Below are 17,500 nucleotides of genomic sequence, written 5' to 3'. Positions count from 1 at the left end.
CCTTACTGGTTTAGGTTTATATGAGATTTTTTCCGGACCAATTTTTTATTATTACCGAAAATTGGATTAGATTTTGATAGATTTTTTGATATTTTGAGTCCCACATGTACCCTAGACGAAATTTTGCGAAAGTTAATGGCGATATCATTGTTATTTGTTTCGGACCAAATGAATAAAAATGTTATGAATATTAAATTTTTTTTTGTTAGGACAATCGAACAAACCTGCATGCTGGTTCGTAGTCAGGAACCTTAAGTTGTTGGCGAGGTTCTAGAAAAATACCTGTAATTGAACAAAGTAAACAAAACAAGTTGCAGAACAGGAAGATGACAACGAACGTCATCGACTTCTTATGGCAACAGCTTTTCATTCAATGTTATGTTTTGTATTTCCCCCGAAGCCAGACGTTTAACACCGGAAAACGAGACAAACTCACCACAGCAACAGCCGTGCGTTGAGTGGAGGCGAAAAACAACAATGTATTTCCATTGAGTTTGTGTCTTAAGTCTTTTGTTTTGCATCTACGATCCAGGCATAAACAATGTGATTTACTCAATTGCTATCTATTTGTTTAGAGAATAAAATATATATAACTATACAAGAGTCATATCGATTTAGTTGCTTGCTGTAATAAAGAGTTAACACCGCTCTGTTAATTAACATTTACCGTCGTTGTGCGGTGTGGTGGCAATGTTAAGCCACTTGTTGTTCAGTAACTGTGTGTGTGTGTGAGTATGTGTGTTGTTGTGGGTATGTCTTTCAGCGACTTTAGTTCGGCTTTTACACTTTAACTTAGCTCAAAAAAATTAAAGCGCACACTGGGATTTGTAACAAAAACGTCTAGCATCTGTGGCGATGGGTTTAAGCGAGCTTTTCATTTCGTTGTGATAAGTCCGGGAAATAAGACATGCTCGCGAGCGCGTTCACTTGCAATTTATTGTTATTGTAATGTTATAGTGGCATAGCATTGTGGTGCATGATAAAACTAAAAAAAAAATAATAATATCTATTTTTTTTCTTGTGATTTAAAATAAAAATCTTAAAAATAAAATATAAATAAAAAAATATTTAAAAATAAAAAAGAGGTCAACAATAAATGTTTAATGAGAAAAGTGTCGCAGAAAAAGTCCCTCCAATTCAGTGCCCGAAAAGTGATTCTAATCAACCAACCGTAGAAAAATAAAATAAATTAATTATCATCTTTTATGAATGAATGGAGATCCCAAACAAGCCCAAAGCCGAATAAAGGAGGAGTCAATAAAAAAAAAAAAAACTACAAATAAATGTGTGTTATGTTATATAGAACAGGTTGTCATTTGGCGAGTGCGAGTGCTGCGGCGGATACAAGCAAAGGAAATTTCAACGAAATTATATGGATATATTGAGGCGCATTGCCCATAATTATAAAAGTATTCAAATCAAAATTCTGGCAATACAGTGTGCGATGTCTCTTCGGTCCGATACGAGCTTTTGCTAATGCGTGTCTTGTTCGAAAATTTACATTTCTCAATTGCGGTGTGTGCGTGTGTGTGATTTTGCAAATGCCTGTAAACCAGATCCATTAACTTGCCTGCATAGTGTCAATCAAAGAAGAAAAAAAAGGAGCAAAAAATTAATAAATGAACTATTATCATTAAAAAATAACTAAATAACTAATGCAACATCTTAAGCTTAGTTACGACCACATGTGCATTAAGTGGAATTTTTGTTGCTAAATACAAAAATAGAAATACCAATTTTCGGAAAGGAAGTTTATTGCCCAGCTGACTACGATTTTGGATTATTTTTTTTTTCTTGGTTGGTTGTGAAAACAAAAAAAAAACCAACAACAAAATAAAGGTGAGTTGCAAGTGTCAACGAATATTGTGATTTAATTAAATTGTAAAAATGTATATACATATGCAGGACAGAAAATGGACAAAATGTGAGTGCATCGCAAAAATAATTAAGAATAAATCAGTTTTTAAAAAATTATGAAAATAATTTTTTTTGAAAATAAAATTTTTTTTTGAAAAACACCTTACGAGACTTTACTATTACATGGGAGTATATCAAACTTAATATTGTGCAAATTGTTGCAAAATGCAATTTAACATTACAACGATTACAATATGTGAATTCTTAATGTTAAAATTGTGGTGGGTGAATGTTTCTAAGTACTATATAAAATCAAAAAAAAAAAAAAAATATATATATATATATATATATATATATATACAAAATAAAAATAAATATATAACTATTTTTAATTTAATCGAAAAAAGTGACATAAACAGTAGAATCTGCGACTTATCGGAGTGTCTTTTGAGCCCTACATAAAATGTAGACACATTGTCATTTACTCAACTGACTGATCTAAAATCAACGTTTGGAACAAACTTGGAAATTTTCAAAAAAAAAAAAAATAATAAATAAATAAAAAGTAAAATCCGTTAAAAATTCCGAATAAAGGGAGTTACCGATATGTAGGGGTTATACGAAAACCTGAGCCATCATAGACAATTTCTGTCATAGACTGTAGTACCTATGACGAAGTTCAAATACGAAGTTTGAAACAATTCCGTTAAATACATACATGAAATCAGCAAAGTACCGAATATAGGGGTACCGTCATATGGGGGCTACACGAATCTGCACCTGCATAGATAATTTTCTTCCATAGACTGTAATACCCATTAGGGACCAAATACGAAATTTGAAGCAATTACGGTGATTAGTGTCACCAAAATCATAATAATACCGAAAATAGGGTGGTACCGTTAAATGGGGGCTTTACCAAAATGTGGACCTGCACAGACAATTTTCTGTCATAGACTGTAGTACCCATTACAAACTTCAAATACGGAATTCGAAACAGATCCTATATATGGGGGCTATTAGGAGACCTGAACCTGCATAGAAACTTTTCTGTCATAGCTTGAAGTATTCATTAGGAACTTCAAATACGAAATTTGAAACAATTCCGGTCGATAGTGTCACTAAAAACATCAAAATACCGGATATAGGGAGGTACCGTTGTATGGGGGCTATACGAATACCTGGACCTTCATAGACAATTTTCTGCCATAGACTGTAGAACCCATTACGAACTTCAAATACGAGTTTCGAAACAGATCCAGTAAACAATAACTGAACGTGGGCCTATGTAGACATATTTGAGTAAAATTTTATCAACCTATTTCAATTCGTTTGGAAGCTAGAATGGTTGCCACAGACGGACAGACAGACGGATGACCATCGTTAAATCGATATAAAATTTTATCCTCCTCAAATTTGTACTAAATGTAACTTAATTTGGTATTGTTTGAAGGAATAGAGCTGGAATCTCGAAATTTGATATTAAGGTCACTGTTGGTTCCTAGTTTTTACACAAGGAGACGTTGAAAAAGTTTTGGACTGAAAATTCTGATGTGGGTCCATTGTACATTGGTTTTTTTAATATCCTCCTCCCAGGGGTGAGTTTCCGAAGGACCGATTTTTTTGTCTTAGATCGCAAGTATTGTAATTGACTTGGATTTATCTGTATGTGATTGATTAATTTTAAGGATTCTGACCCTTTGTGTGGGAAATATCCCGTCTTTGACTTAGCTCTAATATTTGCAAAGTTTGAAGAATGTCGGGCCCTAGTTTTAGGTTTTATGAGAGTTATTATGTTTGAAAATCATAACATTTCATGTGAAGATACCAGAAAGGGTTACTTCACATGCGGTATATGAGATATTTTTTAAGTTCTACTTATGTGGGAGGAGCCCGAAATAGGATCTAAATTATGTAAGATTGTCGGAAATATTTCTTTGTGCGAAAATTATGAATTTATTTGGGTTCTTTCCGAAAGCCTTGATTTTTTTTTTTTTTTGAAATGTTGACCTTTTGTGATGGAGGTATAAGAAGGATTTAGCCGATTATCTCAAATTTCATATCTGAACTACATGGCAAAAATATTATGAAATACGAAGTTTTAGCCAAAATAGGGAGCTTCCTTCGTTTTCTATGAGACATGATTTTTATGTTATAAAAGAAGTGGAACTATATTTTTCCCTCATGAATTATCGTGCGTATCAGCTGTCCAAATAGACGGAATTACAGACAACTGAGAGATTTTTTCTTGATGACCCCATCTTAAATATTCCTACATTGTTTTAATAAAATATGGAGCAAATCAAAGTTCTGACCGAACTCTCAAATAACACACATTTTTGTGGATCGAGTTTCCATTTTTCCAGAATGTCGTATTACAACTAGAATGTCGTATTACAAAAATATTCAATATAAATCCGACATAGCTAACACTCAAATTTGAAAACAAATGGCAACATTTTACTAAAATATTGACGCCCGATTCAAATTTATTGGAAACATAGAGAGAGACACAAAAAGGCAAGTCTACATCATCTAAGAATTTAACACTACTATGTTCCAAAAAGGAAGACATATTTTTTTATAATTTTCAGAAAAACTCCTTGAGTTCCATTTGATCATAACTGCCTTGAATCTCCTTCAAATGTATTTCCTTAAATAATAACTTTTAATCTCAAAATTAAATTTGCATTGTTTTTCCACAACTTTCCATTGTGTTCTATTGAAGACAATGGACGCTGAAGAAAAGTTTCTTCAAAATCTGAATATAAACAATCAAAACAAATCGAAGATCGCTGTTTTTTTTTTTTTTGATGCAAAAGATGACGATGGCAAAACAAAAATGGCCATTTGCATATAAATCTCCGACATTAACCACCCATAGTGGTTGTGGTTCAAGGTCATTCAAGGCCATGAAGAACCGTTTCAATCGATAGTTAGATAGATAAAAATTCCACAGCCATATGTCCTCCCTTACTTGTCTACAGATAAGACAAAAGAAACTTCTTGAGTAAATGTATTTTTATGTTGCCGATCTTGCCGTCAAATATATATTTCGTATTTTTTTAACTAAAAATACCATAGCATGGTATGGAAATTTGGCATATGTTGTTATACATTTTTATAATAGCTGTTTGATTTGGTCATTGCCTTTGCAGCGATCATCGGAAACACTGATTCATTTATATTTATATTTATACCCTACAACACTATGTGTTGGGGGTATTATAAGTTTGATTGGGCCAGAATTTATGTAACACCACGAAATATTGGTTTCCCATATAGGAAAGTATATATGGATCTTCCTAGCTCGCCGAGCTGAGTCGATCTAGCTATGTATGTCCGTCCGTCCGTCTGTCCGTCTGTCCATGTTAATTTGTAATCACTCTACAGGTCGCAATTATGGCCCGATCTTCACGAAATTTAAAATGTAGGTGGGGTTAAGGTCAGAATAGAACCCTATTTCTTTTGGAGATGATCGCCAAATGTTTGGGGTTTGAAATGGACCAAATACTGAAAAAATGTCGGATTTTGCAGTAGCTATACAGGTCGCAATTATAGACCAATCGACGCGGAATTTCGCATGTAGCTAGAGTTTAGGGCGGGGAAGAAGCCTACCAATTTGGGTGGTCATCGGATAATATTTAGCGGTTAAAATAGACCATATACTTTGTGTTGAAAAAATTCAAAATTTTTCATTAAACCGCGAATATTTTTAATCCCGGCGAAATCACAAAGCCATGACAAGGTTACATCTGATCTTTACATTGATGTTAACATTCAACAAATCGGATATATAGCAAAATATGTGCGATATATATGTCTATCAAAGAAGATATGCTTGAAAGATCTCTAATATGTCGAGAACGGCTGAACTGATTTCGACAGTTCTCATTAATTCAGAATGGCCTCTTGGCAGAAAAGAAAAAACGTCTAAAAAATCGCATAAAAATATCTCTCTAAAGATGAAAATATTGATTTTGTAAATTTTCTCATATTTTTTCAATTTTGTCATATTTTTGTCATATTTTCATTTTAAATTACACATTTGGTAATATTTCTACAGCTAACAAAACTAAGTAGTTAGGATATCAGGATATCATATACAGATCGCATTTATGGCCCGATCCTAACAAAATTTTGCATGGGGATCAGATGAGGGTAAGAATAGAAGCCTACTCTTTTTGGAGATGATCGCAAAATATTTAGGGGTTGAAATGGACCAAAAAACAGCAAAATTGTCAGCAGGTCGCAATTATCGCCCGATCCTCACACACATTTGAATGGGGTTTACCGAACATTGCAAAAGTCAAGCAGTTTTGGATGGCCATCCAAAAATATTCAATGTATGAAATAGTTTGCCAACTTTTGTAGACAAAATACGAAAAAGTCCATTCCAGTGACTTTTTGGAGAATTTACAAATACAGGAAAGACGCACTTCCGACTATTTCGTTAACGCTGATTTCGTTGAAGAACATAGTCAAATGTCTGTATCTCATATAGATGCGTTTCAGTCAAAAACCAATAACAAATGTTCATAATTTACCACTTCTGAGAGGTTATAGTTCTTTGGGAAATATTGGTTCCAGATCTAGGAAGACCATTTAAGTGCAACATCTACCAATAAATTGGAAATGAGCAAATTCGTTTAAGTTGCTATTATCCGAAAATTAGAGAAAAAAAACCTAATGGTTTTCTTTTATTATCTGTCACAATATCTTGTGGAATTCTTTCGAGTATCTCGCCTATATAAACTGTATCGTTTATTATAGTGTTGTAGGGTATTCAACGGTCGGCCCCGCTCGACTGTAGCCTTTGCTTACTTGTTTTTTATCTTATTTTATTTTTTGCACGAAATTAAATATGCATCGATTTTTATGCATAAATTAATGTTGTCGAATTGTTGCTTTTGCAAGTTATCAATTGTATTGGTGATTTTCGTTTTGTTTGACCTAAATTTGCATATTATTGGCAAAGAGACAAATTATGTCCAGAGATGATACCAACCGCATCTTTATCGTCATCATGATCATCATTATTATGATTATGATTATCATCTTCATCTGCTTAAACTGCAAATTAAAAATGGATGGTCTTTCACATGGTGTTGCAAGTATACGTATGTATGTGTTGGTGTGTACGTATGTGTTTGATTGCCCAAATTATTTGCCCATAACGGACTTTCGTATCAATAACGTCTATGGCAACATTTGAACCTCCGCGACAGGTTATAGGTACCTTCAATGTAGCAAAGGTAAGAAAATGAACGATTGTTGGTTTTTCGGTTTTTTTCTTTTTATTTCACAAGGGGGAGCCGGGTAAAAGGAAATGAATAAATATTGTATTTCAGTTAATAAAATTGATCATATTTTATGTTTCTTCTTCTACCAATTTCTTGATATAATTTGCATGCCCCTCACCCATTGTCTGTAACCTTTTGCATATGAGGAGTATAGCAATATTTTTTTACATTTTTCAATTCCAAAACAAAAAAAAAAACAAAATTGAAATACTGAAATATTAACGAACCCTAAATGTCAAATTGCAGCCCATTCAGTGATTTGGATTTTTAAAATAGCAATAATTGCAGGATAACATATAGGGTCATTCCAAAGCCGAGGTGAGAGCGAAACTGGTCGCATAGTGTTGAGTTTATTATAGTTTTCCCCAGCTTTTCTTTTTCTTTGCAAATTTCCAATCTTTGCGATCGTCTATTAAAATATTTTTCAAGGATTAAGAAGACTTTTGAAAATTTTGAAAATATTTTCTTAAATTATCATCACACACAATTCTTGTTCTATGAAAATGTGAAAAGAAAACTTTTATAAAGGAAAGAAATGTCAAATTTTCTTTCAGAATATAACTTTGAAAATTATGATATTTTGCTTTTTGATTTTATATGCATTCAAAATTTTAAAAACAAATATATGTTGACGTAAAAAAATAAAATAAATTCAAAAATTAAAAAAAAATGTTGTAATACTCTCATTCGTAAATAAAAAATTAGCTCGGTCTACCAACGCGTGAATATGACGGGAACCATGAGAAAAGCAGGAACATGCCAAATCTTATCCGCATATATGAAGGGTTTGTCCTTCGGATTTATTAATTTTATAGCAAATGCCAAGCGTGCAGAAAACTGCAATCTTTAAAAGATGAGTGGCATTTCTGTTGCATTTACAGAATTCGAGGTAGAAACATACTTCCCCGTAATAATCGTATCTTCAATTAAATTGTTGTGTAGTTTTTTACTGTTAGCCTAAAGGCGGTGTGGGTCAATGCTTCTTAATAAAATCATATTCCAATCTGAACCGATTTCAATATAATTTGACAAAATTTACCTTTTACAGCAAATTCCATATTTCATTGAAATTGGTACGTAAAATACGTGAAATCGGTGGAAAATATATATGGGAGCTATATCCAAATCTAAACCGATTTCCAAATAATTTGTCAAATTTATTATTGTAACCAAATTCCGCCACACATTCTGAATTTCATTGGAATGGGTTATATATAGTATTTGGTGCATAACATACAAAAAATCGGCCGAAATATATATGGGAGCTATACTGAAACCTCTACCGATTTCAATATAATTTGACATTTTTTTGGTACCTGATTTCGACTTTCTGTCCGAATTTCTTTGGAATCGGAAATACATCTCGCGTTGGGTGCATCAAATATGCAAAATCGCCGAAAATATATATGGGAGCTATATCAAAATCTAAGCCGATTTCAATATAATTTGACAATTTTATTTTTGTACCAAATTCAGTCACTCATGCCGAATTTCATTGGAATCGGACATACGCATCGTGTTTTGTGTATCAAAGACATGAAATCGGCTCAAAATATATATGGGAGCCATATCCAAATCTGAAACGATTTCAATATAATTTGGAAAATTTATTTTCTGATCAAAATCCCGTCACACACTTCAAAATTTTATTAGATTCGAACATACATATAGCGTCTGCTGCATCAAACAAACGAAATCGATCGAAAATATATATGGGAGATATATCCAAATCTATTCCGATTTCAATGTAATTTGGCAGATTTATTTATGTACCAAATTCAGAAACTCATGCTGAATTTCATTGGACTCGGACATACGTATCTTGTTTTGTGCATCAAATATTTGAAATCGGCCGAAAATATATAAGGAAGCTATATTCAAATCTGAACCGCATTCAAAATAATTTGGCAAATTTATTTTTGTTTCAAATTCCGTTACGCATTCCAAATTTGGACACTATATCTATAATCGATCAGTAGATATATGCATATAAAATCTAAATTTTGGGGAGGTACTTCCGATTCTGATGGTATATCTCCAGTTCCAAGTGGAATTTCAAAAATGTTTATGCATGCCAGTCCATCTGTCCTTGTATTTTTGTGAAAAAAAATGCAGTTCGCATTTATTATCCGAACAATATTTGTTTGGCCCAAGGACGAATCATACTGAAATTGGTGGGAATCGCTTCCAATTTAAATATAGCTCCCACATATATCTTTAACCGATTTCGGATTAATTGTACGCCAAAGGCCAATATCAGTCCAAATGACCTGAATCTTGACAATACCGACGGAATTTATCCTAGAAACAAGTACTTCAATTTTGGTAAAAATCGGTTCAGGTATAGCTCCCATATATATGTTTTATCCGATTTGGGGTTTTAAGTCCTTCACATGTGTAATATGCACATCACAACAAGTATACTTGATACCGTACACCATATATAGTCCGAAAATACCTCTGCCAAATTTTATCGAGATCGATTTCGATTTTTATATACATTCGATATATATCTTCATCCGAATATACGATTATTGCCCACAATATATATAATATCAGCCCAAATTAGATAGATTTTTTCATATTCAACCCAATTTTTCTATTAAAAACTCGGTCCATGGTGAAACTGGGTCTAAAAAATAATATAAAATAAATAAATAATATTTCTTGATGAAGTCATATATCGCACTATACAGCAATGTTATTTGTTACTAGGGGTACAAAAGCATCCCTCATTTTTTTTGAAAATCTATTCAGAGTTGGATATTGTTCCCACAAATATATTTATCTGATATCAGGTATTTTGTCCACCAATATCAGTCCAAATTACCTGCATTTTGACACATCCGATGGAATTTAGTCTAGAAGCATGTACTTAAAATTTGGTAAAAATCGGTTCAGATATAGCCATAGCTCCCACACATATTTTTCATCCGATTTTGGTTTTTAAGTCCCTCACAAGCGTAATATGCATTCGACAACAGTGATATTTCGTACCAGATATCTTATAGAGCTCCGAAATACCTGTGCCAAATTTTATCAAGATCGGTTCAAATTTGACCGAATTCAGTATTGAAGCAAATATATCAAAATTGGTGAAAATCGGTTGAGTTTCATCCGATTTGGTTATTAAGTCTCTCACATTCGTAATATGCACTCCACAACGATTGAGTCAGATTGCCTAAAATAGTTAACGAAACTCATTATTTGTATATTTGATTTGTTGCTAAGAAAATAAGAGGTTTCCGGCAAGTACGGAATAACCAAAGTAGTAAATAAGATATTCGGTAGCATTAAATATTAAGTCGTCCCTTTTTAGAAATCAGTTTTCCTTCCGGATGAATTAAAGATGAATGTATGCAAATCTAAATATTTTCTTGCCTTAGTCATATCTTTCAACCGAACGTTGGTCAGTAGGCACTCTGTACACCCAGAGTACAGCAAATATTTGGAATTTTTATTCTTCGATCTCTAGTTGTTACTCATTAGTATATGATCAAAATATGCCTACATAGCCTTAACCTTGAATATTTTATACGTAAATGATAAAAATTCCTCCCCAAATACAACGATATTTTGTCAACACTTTGACCGAGAAGACAAGTTATGGTGACCTCATTTTCAAATTATGTATTTTGATGTTTTTTTTTTGCTCATAACCTCTGCAAGCCTTCATATGCAAATCTAGGCCTAAAAGAAATTAGCGAATAAAAAAGTCCCACCATTTCAAATAAATCAGATATTAATGATATCAATAAGAAACACTGTAATCAAAATAAAACATATAACAAAAAAAAAAAAAAAAAAAAAAAGCCCCAAGCTCTTGATTAACAACAAAACTTAATATAATAAGGGAATATTAGATATGATATTTAAAAATGTACGGATACAAGTGATTAGATGCGTGAAACATTTTTTGGTACACCATGCAAACCGTTTTGGAGATGATAGACGAATCATGTAATGATTTGCAATTTGTCTGAATCTAATTTTATTAGTTATTGGTAACTGAAGAAATCATAATAATTGTGGGAAACAAGTGACATATATTTTCGAGAGGCAATTGAATGAAAGAAATTTATAGAAGGGTGTTATTATGGAGAACGTCTATTTAAGTTTTTCTATAGCTAGAAAAGTGATTAAAGTTTATATCCCGACTATAGCAGTGGATTTTACATGCCAATAAGAGCAATAAACGTGAATTTAAACAGATTTTATTCATACACAACCAGAAGCACTTACGCAGATTTTTTAGAATATTTTCGGCTATGAATATCATCCAACCCAAATATGCAACGAAGAAACTCGTCGAACATTGGTGAGTGCATAATAGTGCGCCACTGGATTACCTTTTACGATGATTTTTTTGACGAATTTTCTTTAATCATCATTTTTTCAAAGAGTATCATAACTCTAGAATGCTTTTTTTGAGATAGCAATTTCTATTTTTTCGTACAAATATTAGTTTTTTTTTTCATCAAAATTTTTCGCCGATTTTTTTTTGAGTTCTATAGATAACTCAAGAAAAAATATGTTTTTTCTTATTTGAAGTTTGAGATAAAGGGAAATTTTTAAGATTTTTTTTTTCTGAGACTATAACACGTATACACGTAGATTTTTAAGAATCTTTCCTACCTATCAATTTTTTTAAAATATTTTTAATGGTCTATTCAAGGTATTTTTGTTTTTTTTTTTTTTTAAGAATGCTTTCAATCTGAATTTAAAGAGTAGAATATCATTTCAGGAGTTATAATGTAGATTTTTTCGAAAACTATCCGATTCATAATCGAGAATATTTAACAATATTATTAAGAATACTCTATAAAGGACGTAATTCGAACTTTAAGATTATTAATTCGGTTTTAATATCAAGATGGCGTTTTGACGTTTTTCTAAAGCTATTCAAAATGATTTTTTTTAAATATTTATTAAGGCTATTAAAAAAATAATTTGTGCTTTAAATTTTGTCTTTATGTACAAATTTAACTACAAACATGGGGTTTTAAGCATTTCCAAGCTATTCAAGTTTTTCAAGAACTTTTAGAGGCTTTTTTTTCTGAAAAATGTTCAAAATATATTAATTTTTTCTAGGATTTGGACAAGAAATGAGGATATTTCTTTCATCGAACAATTCCAGCTATAGATATAAACTATAAGAGGTTTTATTGAACATCTCCCAAACATTTTTTATTCATAAAGAAATCTTGCAGAACTTTAATCTCGAAAGAGTTCTCAACGTATTTTAAACATCCATGGAAGGAAATTGTATATAAATTATCTGAAAATGTTTTTTTTTGAAAATGTTTCTTCTATCAATAGCATGAGTTCGAAAACTGCTCCTAAAAGCAGAAGACATCATCTTAGAGTTTTACATCCATACAAATCCTTTTATATATCCTATATCCAATTCAAATATTTTTTAAGACCTTTTACCCATAGAATGTCTCTTGAAGATCCTCTTTTTACGGATATCATTTTTTCTTCTTTTATAAAAATCCATTTAAGTTATTCAATCCATATAAGACATTTTTAAGTCTTACTTAAGGTCTCTCAAAGGTCTCCTATCCATAGAAGTCCTCTCAGAGTTTTCTCTCTGTAGAAGATCTCTAATTGTTCCTCCATCCATGTAGGACATTTCAAAATTTTGTTTTAAACCTGATGATAAAAGATGCCTTAACAGTTTTCCTATCTTTAAACTAATTCTCAAAGGTCCTAAATCTATAACACAATTCTATCCATAGATGCTATTTCATAGTGGATTTTTAAGACTTCTACACAAAACCTTTTCAGTGTAGAGTATTTCGAAATTCTTTTATAAAGACCTCTCGAAGACCTTCTTAAGATTATTTATTTAAAGAAAACACTAAAAAAGTTTATCTTTCTAAAACAAGGTAAGCAAAGGCATTAGTCATGCGGGACAGACCATGTGATTCTCTATAACACTTAATATGCTGCAGGCCCCTTAGGTCCAAAATCATTTTGGTGGTTTTCGTTTTTGAAATAATGCAAAACTGATCCGTAAATTATTTACCTTTGACTTTTGACTGGTGGTATTTGCCATAACTTTACAGCCTGGTCGTGCTAATCGAAATCCAAAACAATTTCACAAATATGTTGTTGTCCATTTTACTTGCTGAATACAATCCAATGGTAATCTAAATTCTCAACTTCTGCGCTGTCCTAAACTCTAACATCATGCGAAAATTTTAGTTTTTTTAAGCCAATTCTGACCACAACTGTACCCCATGCAAATATTGCGTGAGGATCGAACGATATTTGCGACCTACAGCTCGGCGTGATATGAATATATATGTATAACATTCTGCCCAAGTCCAGGACCAATATTTCGAGGTGTTACAACACGGTATTTTAGGTCATAAAAATAGAGCAGCGGACAAATAAAAGTTCCTTAATTTTTGGAATAAGCAGTAAATGATCTTCTAAGATTCATGCCAATAAATAGAGTCTCCTTATTATTGGAGAGATCGAACAGTGAAATATTGGACACATATCCAAGGCAATAACAAACAAAATATTAAATAATACTTGTGACGGATGAAGTTATTACAGCTTCTGTAAATCGCCACAAAGTGTTGTTTCTGGCTTTAACAGTTAATTTTAATTGTATTATATTGTTAAATCATATAAATAAGTTTGCATATTGATTTGTCTATTTCAAAGAAATTAACTATAATTAAATTAAATGTTCAAAAGTAGTATTTAAGCACGCCTTACATTGATTCTAGACCACAGCGATTAAATTGAATTGTATAAAAGGTCAGATGTAATTCTACTGCAATAATTATATGATATAATATGTATAAACAATTTAATGAGACTATAGTGCGAAAAATGTAATAGTAAATAATTATTTTTGCATATTTAGTGGATTTATCAAAGAAGGTAATGTCAAGTTCCACAAAGTTTATGAAAATTTAAAATATTCAATGTTTTGTGACTCAATTTTGGTGAAAATATTTCTAAGCAATATATTGAGCCCATATCAAGCCATAGTCCCAGCAAACCAAAATGTAAGGGTGCACCAAAAATTTCAACCAAAAGTATTCAAAGACTTTTGATGTCTTATGAGGATTAATACCGAAAACACTACAGACTGGTTTATATGCTACAGACCCGGTTGTGAGTGTGTGAGAAATATCGTCTGTTTTGGGCAACATAGGACCTTTGGTGTATAATGAACATGAAATTGGAGAAAAATATAAATGGGAGTTATAACCCACCCAAAAACCTCATTACAAATCCGATTACCAAGTCAATACTTTTAAAAAGGACATGTTGCAATAACTATGTGGTTATATTTTGCCCACTAAAAATCAGCTAAGAAAATACTTAGTTTTTGACTTTTAATTGCCAGCTAATACAACCTATCATATACAACATGCGCTTATTAAAATAATGAGTTGGTAATCAGATTTATAATGAGATGTTTTCTGGGAAATAAGTCTAAATTTTTGAAATGTAATTTTATTCCAAAAACAAAGAATGTCAACTCGTTTGGCAGAAATCTCCATAAATTAATAGATCATACCAACTATGAACCAAAAAAACATTGCTGTATAGTGCGTGATATGACTTCGATACGAGTTATATTAAAAAAGTAAAAAAGCTGTAAGTGCCAGGACGAACTTTGAATACCCTCCACCATTTGGAACGAATTTGGCAATTCTTCAAAAAAAAAAAAATTAAAAATTTTGTTAAAATCTTAAAAATACCGAATGTAGCTGTTATATTAGAATCTATACGACGACATGGACCTGCATAGGTAACACTAGTTATAAGCCATTACAATATTCAAATAGCTAAAATCATTAAAATACCGAATATCGGCAGGTACCGTTATATGGGGGCTATACGAAGACGTGAACCTGCATAGACAATCTCCTGTCACAGGCTGTAGTATCCATTGTGAATTTCAAATACCAAATTTGAAACATTTCCGGTGAATAATGTCGCTAAAATCGTCAAGATAACAAATATCGGAGGTACCGTTATATGGGGGCTATACTAAAACGTGGACCTACGTGGCCCATTTACAATACCGAAACTCCTGCAGACTTAAAATATATTTGAGTAAAATTTTATCAATCTACTTCAATTTGTTCGGAATCTAGAGTGATTTCCACAGACGGACAGGCGGGCGGACATCGCTAAATCGACATAGAATTTTATGCTGATCAAGAATATATATACTTTTTGGGGTCTAAAATGTATATTTCGAGATGTTACAAACGGAATGACAACCTGAATATACCCTCCATACTATGCTGGAGGGTATAAAAAGTATTTATTGGAGCAACAGCTATACAGGAACGAATTTCAGAAAATGGTAAAATTCAGTAGAATTTGAAGAAATCTATTCACTTTGGGGTTATATTACATATATGGTGAGCAATATCCGTAAAATCGTAGATATGTAAAAATCTGAACCGAGATCGATAAAATTTGGCAGAGGTATTTCCGAGTAATATCTGATGCCCGGTATCAAATATCATTTTTGTGGAGTGCATATTATTCAGGTGAGGGACTTAAAACCATACATCGGATGAAACATATATATTTGGGAGCTATGGCTATATCTGAACCAAATTTGATTTACTTTCTTTAAGACTGAATTCAGTCGCAATTGCAAGAATTCAGTCCATTTGGGCTGATATTAGCTATTTGGTGCAAAAAAAAACTTATATCGGAAGAGATATATATGGGAGCTGAATCCAAATCTGAACCGATCTTGACAAAATGAAACACATATTTCTGAGCTGAATCTGATATCTGGTACCGAAGATTATTGTTGTGGAGTGCATACTACGCATGTGAGGGACCTAAAACCCCAGATTGTATTAAACATATATATGGGAGCTATGGCTATATGTAAACCGATTTTCACCAAATTTGAAGTTCTTGTTAGTCGGAATTGCCTAAATTCAGGTCATTTGGACTGATATTGGCCATTTAGTGCACAATAAACTTTATATTGTATATATATCGTTTGGATATGGGAGCTATATCCAAATCTGAACCAATTTTGATAAAAATTTAGAAACTCATTTCTGAGCTGTATCTGATACCAAAGATCAAAGTTGTGGAGTGTATATTATGCATATGAGGGACTTTAACACCAAATCGGATAAATCATGTATATGAGAGGTATAGCTATATTTGAACCGATTTTCACCAAATTTGAAGTACTTGCTTCTAGACTGAATTTGGTCGGATGTGCCAAAATTCATGTTATTCGGTGCGCAATTAACCCAAAATCGGTTGAAGATATATGTGGGAGCTATATCGAAATTTGAACAGATTCTCACCAATTTCAATAGGGTTCGCCAAACAAATATTGTTTGGACAATTTAATTTCAATCGGGTAAAAAATGTTGTTCACAAAAATACATGGACAGACGGACGGATGGACTGACCTGACATGCACAAATCGACTTAGAAACTGTTTCTATGAAGATCCTCAAAAGTAACTATGGGTCTATCTCGCTTCCTTCTCCATGCTATAAACAAATGAACAAAGACTTAATACTCTTATTACTGTTTGGTGTAGGCTATAAAAATCAGGAGGCGTCGTTACATCGGGGATACACCAAATATTTTTCTACGAGATATTGATCTTAAGATAATCTGGAATTTTATATTTAAAATGATTTCGTTGGAAATGAAGGTCCAAATATTTTGGAGTTCCCAAAAATTTATTTTAGGCATAATACCAACTGGGATCAAATCTTGGGATCTACCCTATCTATACTTAAGCAGACACAAACAGACAAAAGCTGTTTTATCGACTTAGAATTTTATGGTAAATATAAACTAGGTGTTGAAAACGGAATTACAAATGTAATATGGCACCGATTTTATGGTGTAGGTTATAACTAATATAATCTGACACCTCCCATGATATTACTTACGTATTAAATTAAATTAACTCAGGGTCATAAATCAATACTTCTTCGAAATTACCTCTTTAACGTCAAATCTCACGCACTTCATGAATTAAAAAAAGTAACGTCTTAATGTTTCCAATTTTAAATGTAAAACTTGGTTAAAAAGTTTTAAATTTCTACCTTTCATTTAATTCCAAAAATATCACGTGCAAACATTGTATTATTCTTTATTATCTTTTTCTGTTTTTTTTTTCAAAACTTCTCCACACAGATATGCATATATCTACTTATTAACATATTCTTTGCAAATGTGCTGACTTGCTATATATACATACCCCCTCAAAAGCGTTTGTTGTTGTTGCTTGTGTTATTCGAGTTTTTTTTTTTTTTTTTTTTTGTATAATTTTAGCTTGACATTGACTTACATATTTTATT

At 32.1% G+C, this 17,500-nt stretch overlaps 1 protein-coding gene across 1 annotated transcript in view; it reads left to right on the top strand.

Moving 5' to 3' along the window:
- The first annotated feature begins 883 nt into the window (after positions 1-883).
- LOC101897522 (scavenger receptor class B member 1) overlaps positions 884-17,500 on the top strand; it is a 130,500-nt gene continuing 113,883 nt past the window's right edge. Inside the window, exon 1 of the mRNA XM_005186613.3 lies at positions 884-1,839. The gene's annotated coding sequence lies outside the window, so the exon portion shown is untranslated. The remainder of the gene's footprint in view (positions 1,840-17,500) is intronic.

This window comes from Musca domestica, unplaced genomic scaffold (assembly GCF_030504385.1).
Source record: "Musca domestica strain aabys unplaced genomic scaffold, Musca_domestica.polishedcontigs.V.1.1 29, whole genome shotgun sequence".
In the NCBI taxonomy this organism is placed as follows: domain Eukaryota; kingdom Metazoa; phylum Arthropoda; class Insecta; order Diptera; family Muscidae; genus Musca; species Musca domestica.
The sequence above is the reverse complement of the archived record's forward strand: the minus strand, read 5'-3'. Positions and strand labels throughout refer to the sequence as shown.